Source organism: Sus scrofa, chromosome 14 (genome assembly GCF_000003025.6).
Source record: "Sus scrofa isolate TJ Tabasco breed Duroc chromosome 14, Sscrofa11.1, whole genome shotgun sequence".
NCBI classification, from domain to species: Eukaryota; Metazoa; Chordata; class Mammalia; order Artiodactyla; family Suidae; genus Sus; species Sus scrofa.
The window spans coordinates 3935478-3953967 of record NC_010456.5 but is presented as its reverse complement, the minus strand read 5'-3'; the positions used below and the strand labels follow the sequence as shown (position 1 = coordinate 3953967).

Sequence of the window (18490 nt, the reverse complement as noted above, 5' to 3'; positions counted from 1 at the left end):
CTCAGCATTATTAACCTACAACTGGTTGTTCTTAAGGCATTTTATATATTAGCCAGTTCCACTCTATGGCTCCCATTACCACCCTGTGTTTAATCATACGTTTCCTTCCCGTCTAGCATCCTCTCTTTGTAGACCGAAAGTCTAAAGGGTCTATCATTCGTTGATCTTTGAGTCTCCCGGTTCTCAGCAGAGTGCCTTCCACGTGTACTGTTCAGTGGGCGATTATTTATTGACTGGGTACATCTTTGTTGTGCTTCTGCCAGAGTCTATGGTCTTTGCTGGCAGGTAACTCATTCTCTGACTCCAGGATCTAGATAACTGCCTGGTCCATGGCAGATAATCAATAAGTGCTTGAGAATGATTGATGCCTTTTGCTTATTTCTCTAATCTCAGTCAAGGAAAAGTAGGAAAGTGATATATATAAAAATAAAAGATTTTACTTTTGTGCGTGCCAAAAAAAGTGCAGTGTGAATCTATCACCTTCAGTGAATTCCTGGCTCAGACCTTTTTTAAATGGTGAAGTAACTGCAAGTGCTCTAAGACTTCGGCAGTGAGGAGAGCATCATTTCAGGAACAAGCAAAGGTTAAGTTACCTTTTAAAATCTTCAGCTTTTGGATATATTTAAAAGTGAAATAGGCACTGCAAGTGGGCTCCATCTTTAAAAAGTGAGATCTCCCTGCTCTTACTGTCAGTGCCTGACAGTTCATGTTTTTCTTAGTACTCATCAATAGCCCTTCCGTCTCCTACTGTGATAGCAGCGTGGACTGGAAGGATTCTGAAGGAGATAGGGGAACAGATTGCCTCACTTCAACTCTGAAATGGAGCAGAAGCCCAGCCAAATATTGGGGAAGAAACAGCGGGGATCCTGGCTGTGTCCTCTTGTGCAAAAAATAAACTTCCCCAGGCCTTACTCAGTTTTCCCTATTAGATTCATTAAAGTGACAAAACAACCCTCTCTTCTGAGGAAGAGAGGACAGTGAGGTGTGACACACTACGGGTCCACTAAGGGTCTTACAATGTATGCAGTTGAACCTTTGGAGTTGATGAAAAGGATGTTGGAGTTCCCATAGTGGTGCAGCAGAAATGAACCAGACTAGTATCCGTGAGGACGAGGGTTCAATCCCTGGCCTCGATCAGTGGATCAAGGATCTGGTGTTGCCCTGAGCCGTGGTGTAGGTCACAGACACGGCTTGCATTCTTTCTTGCTGTGGCTGTGGTGTAGGCCGGCAGCTATAGCTCTGATTTGACCCCTAACCTGTGAACTTCCATATGCGGTGGGTGCAGCCCTAAGGCAGGTTTAAAAAAAAAAAAAAAAAAAAAAAAAGGATGTTGGTGTTAGAGACTTAGGAAGGGTCTAGAAGTAGCTCCGCTCTTCAGGGGGTTGCATGTTCCAGTGACCACCTAAACAGCTAGCGCTCTTGCACACGATTCATTAAACCATCAAGCCAATGAAGGAGGGTCCTGGGAACAAGCCAGCTCTGAAGTTTGAAATACATTTAATCTCTTAGATTATGAGATCCAGATATCTGAATTAGGAAAATGACACGGCTGGATGCTCCTATTTTGACATGTACTGAGGGGATACAAGTCAAAAGCAACAATTTTTTGAAAGTACAATTTGATGATCCTAGCTTTCAGAATAGACCAGAATTCCAAATCCCACAAATGGTTGCTTTTCGCTGATATTAAAAATAGTCCTTCCAGACTTTTTTTGTTCCCACCTTTTGGCTATTGTGAATAGTGTTGCTATTGACATTTATATAAAAGTTTTTATTTACACATCTGTTTGGTATCATGAACTCATAACTGGTATTAAACTAATATACAGCACAAATGAACTTTTCCATAGAAAAGAAAATCCTGGACTTGGAGAAGAGATTTGTGGTTGCCCGGGGGGAGGGGGAGGGAGTGGGATGGATGGGGAGCTTGGGGTTAAGGGATGCAAACTGTTGCTTTTGGAATGGACTAACAGTGAGATCCTGCTGTGTAGCACTGAGAACTATGTCTAGATACTTACAACGCAGCACGACAATGGGAGAAAAATTTATGTCTACATGTATGTGTAACTGGGTCCCCATGCTGTACAGTAGGAAAAAAAAAAAAAGAAAATGTAATAAAATAAATTAATTTAAAAAATACACACCTGTTTGGAATATGTACTTAGGAGTAGATTTGCAGTAATTCTAAGTTCTTTTAGGAAACATCAAACTGTTTTCCATACTGACTGTACCATTTTCCATTCCCATTAACATTGGACAAGGGTTTGATTTCTCCATATCCTTGCCAACAGCTGATATTTTCCATTGTTGTGATTATAGCTCTCCTTGTGGGTATAAAGTCGTATCTCGTTATGGTTGTGATTTGCTGTTCCTTAGTGAATAATGATGTGTGGAGCATCTTTTCATGTGTTCGTTGGCCATTTGTGTATCTTCTTTGGAAAGATACCTATTCAGGCGCTTTGCTTAATCCTGTAATTGAGTTGTTTGTCCTTTGGTCATTGAGTTGCGCGTAGCTTCATATTTCCTGTTTTAATCCTTTATATGAGTGAGATTGTGCAGCTTGCACTCTCTTGTCATGGGTTCCTTTCACATGATAGTATGTTTATGTATTCATATATGTTACTGAGCATTTATGCTAGCTGCTGTGTTGTTTTCCACTTTGTATTCACAATTTATTCTTCCTTTTTTCCCTTTTTATGGCCACACCTGTAGCATATGGAAGTTCCCGGGCTAGGCGTCAAATCGGAGCTGCAGCTCTGGCCTCCCCCACAGCCAACAGCAACTCTGGATCTGAGCCCCATCTTCAACTTATGCTCCAGTTGTGGCAACACCAGATCCTAAACCCATTGAGTGAAGCCTGGGATCAAACCCATATCCTCATGAATACTATGTCAGGTTCTTAACCCACTAAGCCATAATGAGAATTCCTCTCCTTTATGCTTTTAATGGGCACCTCATAGTTTCCAGTTTGGGGGCTCTTCCAAATCACACAGTAGTAACAATTCTGATCTGTCTCATGGTGAGCATTTCTATATATGCCTGTTGGTGCTGGCAGCTGTGGAAGGATTGACAGCAGTTTATACCACAAAGCAATATGTCTGAGTGATCTGGAGCTTTGGACACAGTTGTTATCATAGGCTATTATTTCCTTTTTTTTTTTTTTTGTCTTTTTGCTATTTCTTGGGCCGCTCCCACGGCATATGGAGGTTCCCAGGCTAGGGGTCGAATCGGAGCTGCAGCCACTGTCCTACACCAGAGCCACAGCAACACAGGATCTGAGCCGCGTCTGCAACCTACACCACAACTCACGGCAACGCCAGATCCTTAACCCACTGAGCAAGGGCAGGGATCGAACCCGCAACCTCATGGTTCCTAGTCGGATTCGTTAACCACTGCGCCACAATGGGAACTCCAATAGGCTATTATTTCTAACAGAGTAGTTTCCTTAAAGGAGGGCTGATGACACTTCGTAATCACCTTCTTACCAGTTGAAAGTATATTGATGCATAAGTTTCTGCACTTCCAGGTTATAGGGTTTCTTTTTTCTTTTTTTTCTTTTAAAGCTATGTAAATGTATTTATTTATTCACCTTTTTTTTTGTTTTTAATTGTAATCAATTGTTATTTCCCAATACATTTTTTTTCTACTGTCCAGCATGGTGACCCAGTTACACATACATGTATACATAATTTTTTCTCACATTATTATGCTCCATCATAAGTGACTAGACATAGTTCCCAGTGCTACACAGCAGGATCTCATTGCTGATCCATTCCAAAGGCAATAGTCTGCATCTCTTAACTCCAAGCTCCCAGTCCATCTCATTCCCTCCCCCTCCCCCTTCCCCTTGGCAACCACAAGTTTATTCTCCAAGTCCATGATTTTCTTTTATTAAATGTCAATGGATTGAATGCTCCAATCAAAAGACACAGAGTGGCAGATTGGATAAAAAAGCAAAAACCTTCAATCTGCTGTCTACAGGAAACTCACCTTAGGGCAGTGGACACATACAGATTGAAAGTGAGGGGATGGGAAAAGATATTTCATGCCAATGGACAAGACAGGAAAGCAGGAGTTGCAATACTCATATCAGACAAAATAGACTTTAAGATGAAGGCCATAAAGAAAGACAAAGCCATCTTTTTCTTTTTTATTGAAGTAGTATTGATTTTTAGTATTATATTAGTTTCAAGTCTGCAACATAGTGATTCAATATTTTCATAGATTATACTTCATTTAAAGTTATTGTTATAAAATGTTGGCTATATTCCCTATGCTGTACAATAGATTCTTGTAGCTTACTTATTTTATACAGAGTAGTTTATGCCTTTTAATCCTCTACCCCATTTTGCCCCTCTCCCCTGTTCTCTCCCCATTGGTAACCACTGGTTTGTTCTCTATATTTGTAAGTCTGTTTCTGTTCTGTTATATTGTCTATTTGCTTTATTTTTTAGATTCCACCGTATAAGTTATGTAGTATTTGTCTTTCTCTGTCTGACTTATTTCACTAAGTATAATGCCCTCCAGGTTCATCCATGCTGTTGTAAATGGCAAAATATCCTTTTTTAATGGCTAACATTCTGTAATATGTGTATGTACCACATGTTTTTTATCTATTCATCTGTTGATGGACACTTAAGTTGCTTCCATATCTTGGCTATTGTTAGTAATGTTGCTCTGAACATTGGAGTGTATGTATCTGTCTCTCTCTCTCTCTTTTTTTAGGGCTGAACCCGTAGCGTGTGGAGGTTCCCAGGCTAGGGGTCAAATCAGAGCTGTAGCTGCTGGCCTACACCACAGGTATAGCAATGCAGGATCCGAGCCGTGTCTGTAACCTATACCACAGCTCATGGAAATGCTGGATCCTTAACCCACTGAGTAAGGCCAGGGATTGAACCTGCATCCTCATGGATGCTAGTCAGATTCGTTAACCACTGAGCCATGATGGGAACTCCAGAAGCGTATGTATCTCTTTGCATTAGAGTTTTGTCTGAAGGATGTATGCCCAGTGTTGGTTTTTTGGTTGTTTTTTGTTGTTGTTGTTTGGACATATACTCAGCAATGGAATCACATGGCAGCTCTATTTTTCACTTTTTGAGGAACTTCCATACTGTTTTCCATAGTGACTCTACCAATATACATTCTTACCTACAGTGTATTAGGATTCCCTTTCCTCTACATCCTCATCAGCCAGGTAATAGGGTTTCTCAAGGCCAGAAGCAAAGTCTTATTTTTGTTAGTTTCTCTGTGACAAAGAGGATTATGCCTTCTGTGGAGTTAGTAGATGCCACAGAGTCTTACGGACTAGAAAATTGTGGAATATTCAGAAATATGAAAGCTCTGCCCTCGGCAGATATCTTAAAACTTGCGAAGACATGGCATTTTCTTTCTTTTCTGCTGTCTCTAGAACTGTTGAATCTAATTTCTTAGACCCCAGTGTGACTCTCTTATATGCAGCTAATCAGCATCTTTAACTCCAGGTGGAGTCCCAGACCGTACACTTTCTGCAGACACTCTCTATGACATCTTTACACTAATGCTCCACATCATTTCTGTGGTTCTTTAGCTCTTTAATAATACTTTAGATTATTTTATTAGTTAGCCCATAATAACGCTGAAGCAGATAAAATTGTTAAATTTGCCTTCATTTCCTTCAAGGAAACAAACAACATTAACATGATTCCACTTAGTAGCTTGCAGGATAAAAACACTTCTTGATTTATAGTTTGAAGGGACAGGAGGTGTAATTATGTATGTCCTCATCATTATCTTTTTAAAAAAATCTCATATGCCATTAAGAAAAGACCAAACAAGAGGTCTTTTTTTTTTTTTTGAAGATACTTTAATACTTTTATTTATTTTTAATATTTAAATTTTTACTCAAAATTCTGCCATCTCCATAATACTTCTTTTTGCAAAATTCTTTTTTTTTTTTTGGCTTTTTGCCATTTCTTGGGCCGCTCACAAGGCATATGGAGGTTCCTAGGCTAGGGGTCTAATTGGAGCTGTAGCTGCCAGCCTACGCCAGAGCCACAGCGATGCGGGATCTGAGCCGCGTCTGCGACTTACACCACAGCTCACGGCAACACCGGATCCTTTACCCACTGAGCAAGGGCAGGGATCGAACCCGCAACCTCATGGTTCCTAGTCGGATTCGTTAACCACTGCGCCACGATGGCAACTCCCTCTTTTTGTAAAATTCTTAATCGGATATATTATTTAAACCATATAGCAATGAGTGTTTGTGCACATTTTTTAAAGAGTACTGAAGTTTTGCTTGCCCACAGTGCAAACATCTGTCAAGAAGAACAACAAAGGAGGAGGAAGGGGTGAGTGTTGGTAGCACCCTTCCTATTGTGACAGACTATAAATTCTGAAATTAATTGTTTTCATAAAATACAAAACCATGCATTCCCCAGTAATATCATGCATTCAAGATTTCTTTAGAAGATAAATATCCGAATGGAAACATAACATATTTTTGCTAGGAAAATTTTTCTCTAAAACTCTCACTTGGCCATATGAGTTTGTTGTTGTTGTTGCTTGGAAATTCTATTCCTCTTACTTTGAAAATATTTCTCTATTAATTATGACCATATTATACAGATGATATATAAATAAATATATATTAATAACTATAAAAATAAATATAAAATATAAATATAAAAGTCCATTTATAACCTATTCTCTGTCCTGGCTTAATCATGGTATGTCATGGCTCATTTCGTATATTTAGTTGTTAAATGTATGTAAATGTATGTGCCTCCTGTTCTTGGAGCCTAGCATAGTGAAAAAAGGATTTTTTTTTTTTTTTGGCTGTGCCCATGGCATATGGAAGTTCCTAGGCCAAGGATCAAACCTACACTATAGCAGTGACCTGAGCTCTGCAGTGACAATGCCAGATCCTTAATTTGCTGCACCACAAGAGAACTCTGAAAAATGGGGGTTCTTTATTGGTGGAGTGTCCACTGACAGCTTAATCTCCCTGTCCTAGTTTCTGCAGATTTAAAATAGGGAATGATGCCACTTGCCATGGAGGGTTGATATGCATTAAATGCCATTAACAAAAACAATTCAAAGAGTCTGTCACATGATCATCAAGGAAAAATTGCCTTTCCTTGCAAAAGTGTCCCATGTACATAGGAAAGAAACATGGTGTCTAAACACAAGAAACACTAAACTCTTAAGGATTTGAAGGAAGTCTTAACAAAGAAAAAGATGAAACATTTCCAGAAATGACGGCCTGGCTTCAGTTAGGATTGATATGAACATAGGAATTAGCTTTTCTCTGAATGGGTGGTCAGTATTTGTACAGGTGGGGTCAGTCTGGACCAGACATGCAGAACTGTGTGCACAGTGGGCTTGACTTTTCCTCACTTCTCCCTCAGGAATGGATGTTCTTGGGAGTGGACATCGGGAGGGGCTCTTAGAAGAAGGAAACCTAGAAGGGTTATATTTATTTAGAATATTTTTGACTGTTAAACCCTGCAGTGTGCCTTTGCTGACTAGATTCTTTCATCCATGGAGGATGAGAGGAGACAGGAGGAATAACAGTTTTTCAGGAGACAGAAAAATTCCCATCTGCCTTCCATAATATGTCGCTTATGCAGAGCGTCTGTCTTTCTCAGAGTTCTACAGAGTTCAAAGACCTTCTAAAAGTACAGAGTTCAAAGACCTTCTAAAAGTCAAGCAGGAGCTACTGCAAGTTTTAGAGCAGAAGTGGTTGACAGCTGTGGGAGTTGTAGTCAGAATTTCTCCCAGGAGCCCTGAGACTTAACCTGTCTTGTAACTTCCAGTGCAGCTCCTCAGGTTCTTGTCCCAGGAACCAGAGTTCTTGCTCTGCTCATTGACTTGGTGGCCCTGCCTGTGTCATCATACTTTTTCTTTGTCCTTCTTCCCTGGTTTTATAAATATAACACAGCCTGGATAACATGTAAATAGTAAAATATGCGTCATCAGAAGTTAATTCTAAGCTGTCTTTATTATCTTTACGTATTTTGGACTTTTCAAGGTGCTGCTTACCTGCTGCCTTGTTCTCTGGTGATGATTTGGGGCCATGGTTTCTGTTTCTTGCTGAGTCCATTGCACATTCTGAGCCTCTACTCTGCATGTGAACTATAGCATTGGCAGGAATTTTTGAGGTATGTCACTCTTGCAGTAAAATGTTGTACAAATCATCTTACTGCACCATGATTACTCTCAGGCACAGTGAGCCCCACCTAGAAGTGAGTCCTTCTTCTTTTTTTTTTTTTTTTTGTCTTTTTGCTATTTCTTGGGCCGCTCTCGTGGCATATGGAGGTTCCCAGGCTAGGGGTCCAATCGGAGCTGTAGCCACAGGCCTACGCCAGAGCCACAGCAACGCAGGATCCGAGCCGCGTCTGCAACCTACACCACAGCTCACGGCAACGCCGGATCCTTTAACCCACTGAGCAAGGGCAGGGACCGAACCCGCAACCTCGTGGTTCCTAGTTGGATTCGTTAACCACTGCGCCACGACGGGAACTCCCTTTTTCTTTTCTTAGTATGTCTCTGTGCTCCCTTTTTTCTGTTTTTTGGCGTTTTTTTTTGTTTGTTTTGTTTTTTGTTCTTTACAAGCAATTCTACTGTGAAATTGGGAGGCATTTTAGATATGGTTCTGACCACATATTGGGTGACTTGGGCATTGTTTGGATTCCAGTGCCCTAATCACTTTACTAGAATGGACTTGGGCATATTTCTCTAAGGAGTGACACTTGGTTATGTGACAACTGGAAAGGGTGACATGTAAAATTCTTCCTTCCTTTCTTTCTCTGCACCTGCAGCATGTGGAAGTTCCCCAGGCCAAGGATTGAACCTGTACCTCTGCAGCAACCCAAGCCACTGAAGTCTGATTCTTAACCCACTCCTCTTACTTCCTTGGCATAGAATTTCATGTAGTCTGTCATGATCCATTTTTCTAGTACCCTTACCTTTCGGAAAGAAATGAAAAGGCCATCAGTGCTGCTGTTTTCGTTTGCTTCAGTTAAGATTAATGTCAGGAATAAATCATATCCAGGTCTAGGATTCCTGGGAATAATTCCCTCCAAATTCTCCAATGTTAAAATCATCACTTACTCTGCTCTCTTCCTAGTAGAATAGAACACTTTTGTATATAATGGAAGTGAAATAGTATTGCTTATCCACTGGCCTAGTACAGCAAATCATGTGAAGGTGGTCATGTTATTATAATTGCTGTAATTTTTTTTTTTTTTGCTTTTTATTGCTGCACCTGTGGCATATGGAAGTTCCCAGACTAGAGATTGAGTCAGACCTGTAGCTGCCTGCCTATACCACAGCCACAGCAATGCGGAATCCAAGCCACTTCTGTGACCTACGCCATAGGTCGTGGCAATGCTGGATCCTTAACCCACTGAGCAAGGCCGGGGATTGAACCTGCATCTTCATGGATACTGGTCAGGTTTGTAACCCACTAAGCCACAATGGGTACTTGCATTTTTTGTTCTGTATGCTCCATAAGTATTTATTTAGTGCCTACCATATATCAGGCACTGATCTTGGCATTGGTTATGCAGTAGTGAATGAAATGGCCCAAAATACCTGCCCTCATTCAGCTCTATGATTTGTAGTACTCTTATACCACGGAAAAATAAACGCAAATCAGAAAGTGTGTAACTTGCACAATCACCACAATTAGCTGATCAATAAAGTTGGAATTTAAGTCTAACAGTTATTTTAAAGCTAAGATTCTTGATTTGTCTTGAAGTCTGTAAATGATCCAAATGGTGTGTATTAAAAAACACATACCATGGGAGAAAAGTAATATAAATATCAGTTTAAGTGTAAAAAAAAAGGGAAGAACAAATCTTCATGAAAAAGTCTGTGATTGGAGATCTCATGGCCGCAGCAGAAACGAATATGACTAGTACCCATGAGGTTGCGGGTTGGATCCCTGGCCTGGCTCCATGGGTTAAGGATCTGGCATTGCCGTGAGCTGTGGTGTAGGCTGGTGGCTACAGCTCTGATTCGACCCCTAGTCTGGGAACCTCCCTATGCCACGGGTGAGGCCCTAAAAAGCAAAAAAAAAAAGTCTGATTTATTACCTTAACTGAAGCAAATGAAAGCATCAACACTGATTATTATCTTTTCTTTTCTTTTTAAGACCAACCCTGCAGCATATGTAAGTTCCCAAGCTAGGGGTCAGATCTGAGCTGCAGCTACCAGCCTATGCCACAGCCACAGCAGTGCCAGATTTGAGCCACGTCTGTGACCTGTGCTGCAGCTTGCAGCAGCCCTGGATCCTTAACCCACTGAGCAAGGCCAGGGATCGAACCCCATCCTCATGGAGACTATGTCGAGTTTTTAACCCACTGAGCAACAATGGGAACTCTTTTTTCTTTTAGTAAGGTGAGGATAGGAAAAATGGAAGCAAACCTATTTTAGGAGATCTACTAGATAATAGAAGTGGTGACGATGGGCTAGCATGTCAACTGCTGAGTATAATCCACTCACAGAGTATAACTCACCCATCACAGTTGTGTTTCAAAACCTCAGAGCGGGAAGGTGAAGTGGAAAGAGCCTTCAGAGGAATTCAAAGTACAGTCATATCTTCCTAATATGATAGAATTATCTGAGGGCCAGAAAGAAGAAAATCCGTGGGAAAAAAAAAAGTTATTTTTTTAGGCATTTGGTAGAAACCAGGAAGTAATTGGCTGGACTTGGGGTATCAGTGAAGAAGTTGAAACAGGTCACAAGTTCCTTAGTAGGGACATAATGTTGTGAATAGCCATGTTCTCCGCCCTTCATAGCACTTTGCTTTTGTGGAATAGAAATGAACTTGGATTAATAATAATTAGGCCATGGTTTTTCCTGTCTCAGTAATTAATGTCCTGTTGCTTGGGAGGCTGCTTGATACAGTACCCCATTCCCACATCTGTGGCTCTGGAATTGCAGGGAAAGGCTTTTTAAGGAGTGAAAAATAGTTGTAACAATCAAAGGCTTATAATATTAAAAGGGATGAGATTTTTTTTTTTTTTTACAAAGCCTGTTTTGGTCATTAAGTTTTTAGTATTAGAGGGGAGGGAGCTCCTGTTTTCTAGGTGAAAGTGAATACATTTTCGTCAGAAAACAAAGGGATAAAAAGAAGGTTGTATACTTTCCTTTGGCAGTTGGCGAAAATCCTTGAGTTGATTTTAATATTCTTAGAAGGTACCATTTTTTCAGTTTGGCAGTCCCTTAAATAGCCAACATAAACCTATCATAGAACCCAGCCATTCTACTCCCGGATATTGCTCAAGGCAAATAAATCATATATACACACACAGACTTGTGTTTGGATGTTCATAGCAGGTTTATTTGTAACAGCCAAAGCCCATAAATAACCCAAATATCCACCAACAATTGAATGGATAAACAGAATATGATATATCCCTACAATAGAATAATACTCAAGGGTAGAGGAGAGGGAACTGTTGGTACAACAACTGCCTGATTCATCTCAATGATGCTGAGAGAAAGAAGCTAGAAAAAAAATACTGTATGCGTCTACGTATATGAAATTCTAGAAAATGCAAATAAATCTGTCATTAGAAAAAATAGTTCAGCGGGTGCCTGGGAATGGGAGGAATGAGGGGAGAGGGAGGGAGGGGCATCCAAGAGGGCACAAGGGAACTTTGGGGGCGATAGATGTACACACTATCTTAATTAGGCTGAGAGGTTCATGGCCACACATTTGTCAAAACCTATGAAACTACACTTTATGTGCTGTTTATTTTATGTCACTTCTACTTCAATAAAGCTTTGAAAACATTTCTGTTTTGAAAACAGTCTAAAACCGTGCTTAAGTTTCATCAGAGTTTCAGTCCAAAAAGCCAATAAAGAAGGCAAAATTGTAATTTTTAAAATATCTCATTTTTTTCATCACAAAAATTTCACTCCCGCTCGACAGCAGAAAATAATCTAGTCTATTTCAGATTCCTCAATTTGTTTCAGAAACTTCTCCATCAATGCAAGGCTTTGCTGTGGGAATCCAAGGTTCTTTGTGCTTCTGTTTTTGTGCGAGGGGCTTACGTGCATTATGGCGTGGGGAGCTGGTCAGGGGTGGAAGGAGCCCCTGACCCAGGCCTTTCTGGGCTCTGCCGTTGATACCATTTCTCTACATGGTTCCTTGGCAAAAAGATGTCCAGGTCCCACCTTGGGCAGTGATACTGGTCAGCCCAAGTGCTTGCACGGTTCCCTCTGAGAGTCTTCTGGAATTGGATCCACTTCAGCTTTTTGTAATGCTGAGAACTTTGGGACCCGCCTGCCCCTCACCTTAGTCAAACAACAGTTACACGTCTCACATTTCATTTGAAGCCTTGACCATACATGGAGGAGGAATTATGCTTTGATTTGGAGCTCCATTGTTCTCTCAGGATCCTCAAGGAAGAGTACCCAGGGCCATTTTCTTGATCCACAGGAACCTCTGTAAAATGCCCACAACAGCTGCCTCACAGGGCAGAGGTTAACTGGGGTGTGGCTGGAGAAAACACGTGGACTTAAGAGGCTCTCAGCACATAGTGGTACTTCTCTCCTTCTCACATAGTTTTCTGTCAGCGGAACAATAGCCAAAGGTCATGGGGAATCTTGGGCTTGGGATGATCCTGATGTCTTTTCTTTCTTAATTATCTGCATCTCATGGGTTTCCTACAGCAACGGTTCATGACTTCAAGATTATTAGAAATAAAAAGCTGCTCCCAAAATGCAAGGACATTAATATACCAGCAATGCCACCTCAGTTGTACTCTACCCACACCTACAAGTATTTCCTTCCTTTCCTTCTTCTCTTTTTTTGATGCTTGGTCCACTCTAGATTCTGCATGACAATTGCTTGATAGCCCAAATGATGATCCCAGTGAAGCTAGCTAGCAGTGATTTCGTTTATACAGAGTACATTCAAAGAATAAAATACTGTATAAGTGTTCTTTGTGAAAATATTTGTACTCAAACTATCAAAACACTGGAAGAAGAAACCTGTTACCTTGAATAAACTGTACCTCTTTTGACTGGTGCTAAATTCCTTGGTCATTCTTCAACTGCTTCATTCTTCATCTGACTCCTTCTAATCCATGAAAGGAATCCACAGGTTAGGCAAAACATTGTGTACGTTCAGTAAGGCAGGAGTCAGGAGCTAGGTTAGATGTTGCCAAGTCATTTTATCTATTAAGGCCTGAGGAAGAAAGGGATGAACAAATAGAAAAGGGGCCAAGGAGCTGCTTACAATTCATCTTTTGGAAGCGCTCGACCAAGAAATGGCTGAATGAAGCTAGAAGCCATTAAACTGTGAGAGATCAAAATTCATTCTGACTGCTCTGGTTTTCAGGCTGTCGGGGAGCTGCCCAAAGGCCACCTACAAGGGATCCTAGGAAGGCTGGCCGTGTACGTCCTGGGTAAGTGAGGAAGGAGTCATCTCTGCTTGAGCACATTTTAGAGAATGACTCTAATCCTGACACTAGAGGGAAACTGCTTCCTGAACTGTTTTTTGTTTGTTTGTTTGTTTGCTGAATTGATGCAGTGTTGACGTTTTTATCTATAAAAAGATAAATGAAGAAAGTTATCTTAGAATAAATTCTCTCACTTTAGGACCTTTCTCACACAGAAAGGGCTTCTGCTTAATGAGAAATAGGGAAAGGCATGTGGTAGCTAATCTGCTTCATGTAACCAGCGCAGAACGGTTGGGTTAGGAAGAGGACTCCCTTATGAGTAGGTAGAATATTCCATGCAAGTGCCTCTTTCTGTTTAGTCCACACACAGGGTTTGCTTTAAGCATCCTACCTGTGTGTGATCAGCATTCTCCCATCCCCTTAAAAATAATGATAGGCATAACCCCCCTCATGTCTTTCCAGATGCAACACTGACTTAAGGAGATTGCTGTTCTCTCCATTCCCTGGTGCCCTCACTTCCACTGCATATGTACAATGCAGGGATGTTTGGGGATTAAAGTGCCAAGTGGCAAGGGTGTGGAGAAAAGACAACCCTTGTACACTGTTGGTGGGGATGCATTTGGTACGGCAATTATGGGAAACAGTGTAGAGGTCCCTCAAACATTTAAGAAATAGAACTACGATATGATCCAGCCAAAGACTAAAGGAAATAAGACTATCGTTGGAAGACAGGATCAGGATAATTTGGCAATGATTGGAAATGCTAAAAGTCCCCATTATTTCCATGTTTAATGTTTTGAGCTATGTCTTTTATGCCCCAAATGTGTACTGTGACTGTGGTAAAATATTTAATCCAGTCCTTAAAGAACATATCCATCAACACTTCTTTCTGACCCTCCATCAACCTAGAGCTGTCAGAGGAAGGTGCACACAACAGCCCTAAGGCCTCGCTGAAGTGGTGTGATCTTGTTTCCCCACAAGTGACAGCATGTGGTTGACACAGGAGTCCCATGACCCCCATAAAGCAGAGGGCTGGGTAACATGTGTCCCTGTTTATGTACAGTCTGTAGCAGACACAGCCAGATGCTAATGAAGGGTTAAGGCAATGATTCTATCTTTTCCAATATATACAATGTTTATAGAAATAGTATTTAAAAAAATAACTTGGACTATGAATCATCCCTCCTACGTCTTTTTAAAAAATTTTTTTACAGCTGCACCTGTGGCGTATGAAAGTCCCTGGGCTAGGGCTAGAATTGGAGCTGCAGCTGCAGGCCTATGCTGCTGGATCCTTTAACCCATTGAATAGGAACTCACCTCCTACATCTTTTTTTTTTTTTTTTTTTTTTTTTTTTTAGAATTTGTAGGACAGTTACTGAATTCTGTGTTTGTTGTAAGCTTTTAATAAACTGATTTGCATGAAGAACTGCTAAGAATACAATAAGGTTATACATTAAGTGGAGTTTATCCACTACTCTTGTACATGAGATCAGTGGCACAAAACATCCGCTAAGGAGGCAGTCATGGGATTGATGAGTCATTTGGTTGCAAAATGGTAATTAGTATGCAAGCCAGGAATATTGGAGCAGAACTAGAGGGAGACGGTGAAACAGGTATTGGCTTTTCCTCCTCTGCACTCCCGGCATCTGTTATTCCTCACTTCCACCATCCCTACACCATATGCTTGCTGCTTCTGCTCTACCTTAATTCAGTCTCCAAAATTCAGGCCCCAAAGTTTCATCTATACTTAATCCTAGATTTAGAGTAGACTGGTAATCAATTTTTTGTCCATTTACGTATTTAAAAATGATTGTAAGAGTCTATCATCTATTTAAAATTCCAGAGAGGAAAGAATTTTGCTTTTCAAAGTTATTAAAGAGGATTATGCTACTTGAAAGTTATATTTGTTATTCCATTTATTAGCCATGCTGCACTGGTAGAATTTAAGAATCTTTCATTGAAAAATAAGATGACTTTTATCTTTTAACTATTCAGTGTTCTGCTCTGTGGATAAATGCAGAATAACTCAAGACAATGCACATGTGTCTGAGCCCAAGGAGGTTTCTCTTGAGGAATCTACTCTTGTGCTTTTCCTGGCAGTGCTTCACTTCTCATAGTGTTCAGTTGTAGAACACACGTGACTAGGAATTGCTGAATATTAGAGAAATAAGCATTTTTTTGGGGGGATTGCTGCTTCCCCAGTGGGATGGAGTGATCCATCCTAGTGCTTTGCTCCATCTCCTCTCCATGCTGCATCTGTTTCTTGCACAGCATAGATGAGAGTCACTGCAAGTCAGCGATGGTCTTTGTGTATGTCAAGATGGGATTGGGAGGCAGCTCATTTCCATATACAACACCCTCTCCCTCAAGTAGAAGCTGAATGAAATAGCCAAAAAATACTTTTCCAGTGTTTCTTGAGCTTGTTTCTAGCTGCCATGTCTTCTCATTTCCAAGTGTGAATTAATACTCAGTAGTCTATTTTAATATCATTACAATGACAACATAGGATTCTTTATCTCTCCCTACACCTGGAATGACATTAACAGGAGGGGAATGCTAGAGTTTATGAAGCTAATTTTATTCCTCCTAGTAGTGCAGCAGTGGCAATCAGTAGCCTATACAATGCTGGCTACTTTCAGCATTAAACTTCTACTCCTGTCAAGTCAGGGCTGAAACATCATGGGGGGGAGAAGAGAGAATTGGGTAGAGACAGAATAGGAAAAGAGGCTGGGTTGAAATGGAACAGCTTTACTAATGAGAATATTTGGGCTTTCTATTATAGGGGTACAGATGTACTCAGTGTTCATAGTAATCACTGTGTTTTCAAGACCGTTTCTTTTGCTAAAAGCTCTCTTGTCCAAATGAGCATTTACATATTTTGCTTGGTTTTAATGTAGCACTTATTAGGGATGCTTTCACATTTTCAAAACTCCAATTTTAAAAATTACTTTTTGGACATATGCAAACGTATTGTAGTGAGTGTGTATGCATGGTTGGGTGTGTGTGTGTGTAGTATGTATGTTTGTGTGTAGGTCCATGCATGTATAGGTGTATCTGTAAGTTTAACTGTGTAAATATGTGCATATCTATAAGTGGGCGTTATGTAAGTGGATATGTGTGTGTGTATATATCTATGTATTTGTTTCTGTGTATGTTTGTTTTTCTATTTATATGTGTATATACATGTGTATATATGTGCGTGTCTGTGTAAGTGGGTATGGATGTGTGTGTGTCTAATTCTTTTTGTTTAGTAGCATATGCATTCAAACGTCACAAATGCAACGAATGCGGTAGCTACCTCAGGATCAAAGTTTTTGTGTTTTTTTATGCTTTCCAAATACTGTAACCTCAGCTTTCTCCACCATGTTGCTTAGAAGACGTAAAGTACAAAACAAATGATCCAGCTTGTCCATTTGACTAACAATAATCTGTTTGTTGACAGCTCCTGTTGACATGGAGGTCATTTTTTTCTTGCTCTTATCAGTTAAGTGGCTTCAGAAAGGTTATTTTTTATTCCGAAAGACATACTAACTTGAACAGTATTCCAGCTATCACGTTTGGAAAATACAAGAAGTACCTTCATACTATCATTATCAGTATGCTGATTCATGTTTTCTCTTACTTCTTGTTGTTAGAGTCTTTATGTTAAGTGATACAATTACTGGAGATAGTTAAAGAACTTTTTCTCCTTAGCTGCTGAAACCAGAACCAAGAAAAAATGTCCTGGACAGAGGTTTTGCACTAAGAGAATGTCTTCAGTCCTGTGATATCTGCTGGAAAGTATTAAATGAATGAATTAGATTTTTGACCTCACAACTGCATATTTTGATGGAATGAAACATTCTAACTCGCCTTTTTATAAGCCCAGAAATCATTAGTTGCATGATTGTTTTTTCCATTATTAGCTACATTCTAAAATAAATGTTCTGGGGAGCTCCTGTCATGGCACAGCGGAAACAGATCTGACTAGGAACCATGAGGTTATGGGTTCAAGCCCTTGCCTCGCTCAGTTGCTGTGAGGTGTGGTGTAGGTCTCAGATGCTACTCAGATTTGGTGTGGCTGTGGCCTAGGCCAGTGGCTACAGCTCCAATTAGACCCCTAGCCTGGGAACTTGCAAATGCCGTGGGTGTGGCCCTAAAAAGACTAAAAAAATAAATAAATAAAATAAAATAAAGTAAATGTTCTGGAATGGAAAGCAACATGAAATGAGGGACACCGCAGAGTCTCATGACCCACACATATGATAGGGTGTGGGGGTAGGGATTTTTTTCTTTTAAGTTCTGAACTGAAAATGTCCCTTGGTAGAAGGTTTCCAGATTATAAGAAGAATTTATCAAAGTGCCACTGGGTTTATTAATTTTGTACTCTTTCCAAGAACTCGTTTTAGCAATGTTAAAACTTTGTGTATGTTTCTATTGCATTGATTTCTGCCCTCGGCTTTATTACTTTTCCCTTCTTTCTTTTGGTTTAGCTGTTCTCTTTCTAACTTACATGGATGGTTGCTTAGATTGTTGCTTTTAAGCAATTCTTTTTAGAGATGTACATTTAAAGCTATAAATGTCCTTCTCAGCCATCCCACAAGTCTTGATTGTAGGTTATTTTATTATCTTTAGCTTGTAATATCTAAAAGTATCTGTTGCATTTTATTCTTTGACCATTGGATTATTTAGATTGGCATTTCACAAATTTCAAACATAAAAATGTTTTTAGTTGCCACTTGGTTATTGATTTCTAGCTTATTAACTCCACTGTGGTCGTAGAAAGTACCCCATGATTTCATTCCTTTGAAATTGTAGAAGCTTGATATATGGCCTAGCATTTGGCCAATTTTCGCATAAGTTCTATGTACATTTATGAAAAGAATATGTATTCTGAAGAATTGGACACAGTATTCTTCCTAGATGTGTCCATTAGATTCAGATTCTGTCTAGTCTATTCATTTAACCCATCCACTAATTTCAGTCATTACATCTGTAAGCTCTAACATTCTAACATACCATTCTTTTATATAGGTTTAGTTCTCAGCTAAATTTTTTTTCCTCTTTTTTTCCCCCATTTTTTAGGGCCACATTCGCAGCGTATGGAAATTCTT

At 40.0% G+C, this 18490-nt stretch overlaps 1 long non-coding RNA gene across 1 annotated transcript in view; it reads left to right on the top strand.

The window, feature by feature from the left end:
• LOC100623270 overlaps nt 1-18490 on the top strand; it is a 98497-nt gene that overhangs the window by 59726 nt on the left and 20281 nt on the right. Inside the window, exon 6 of the long non-coding RNA XR_002338979.1 lies at nt 13337-13403. This is a non-coding gene — a long non-coding RNA (uncharacterized LOC100623270). The remainder of the gene's footprint in view (nt 1-13336; nt 13404-18490) is intronic.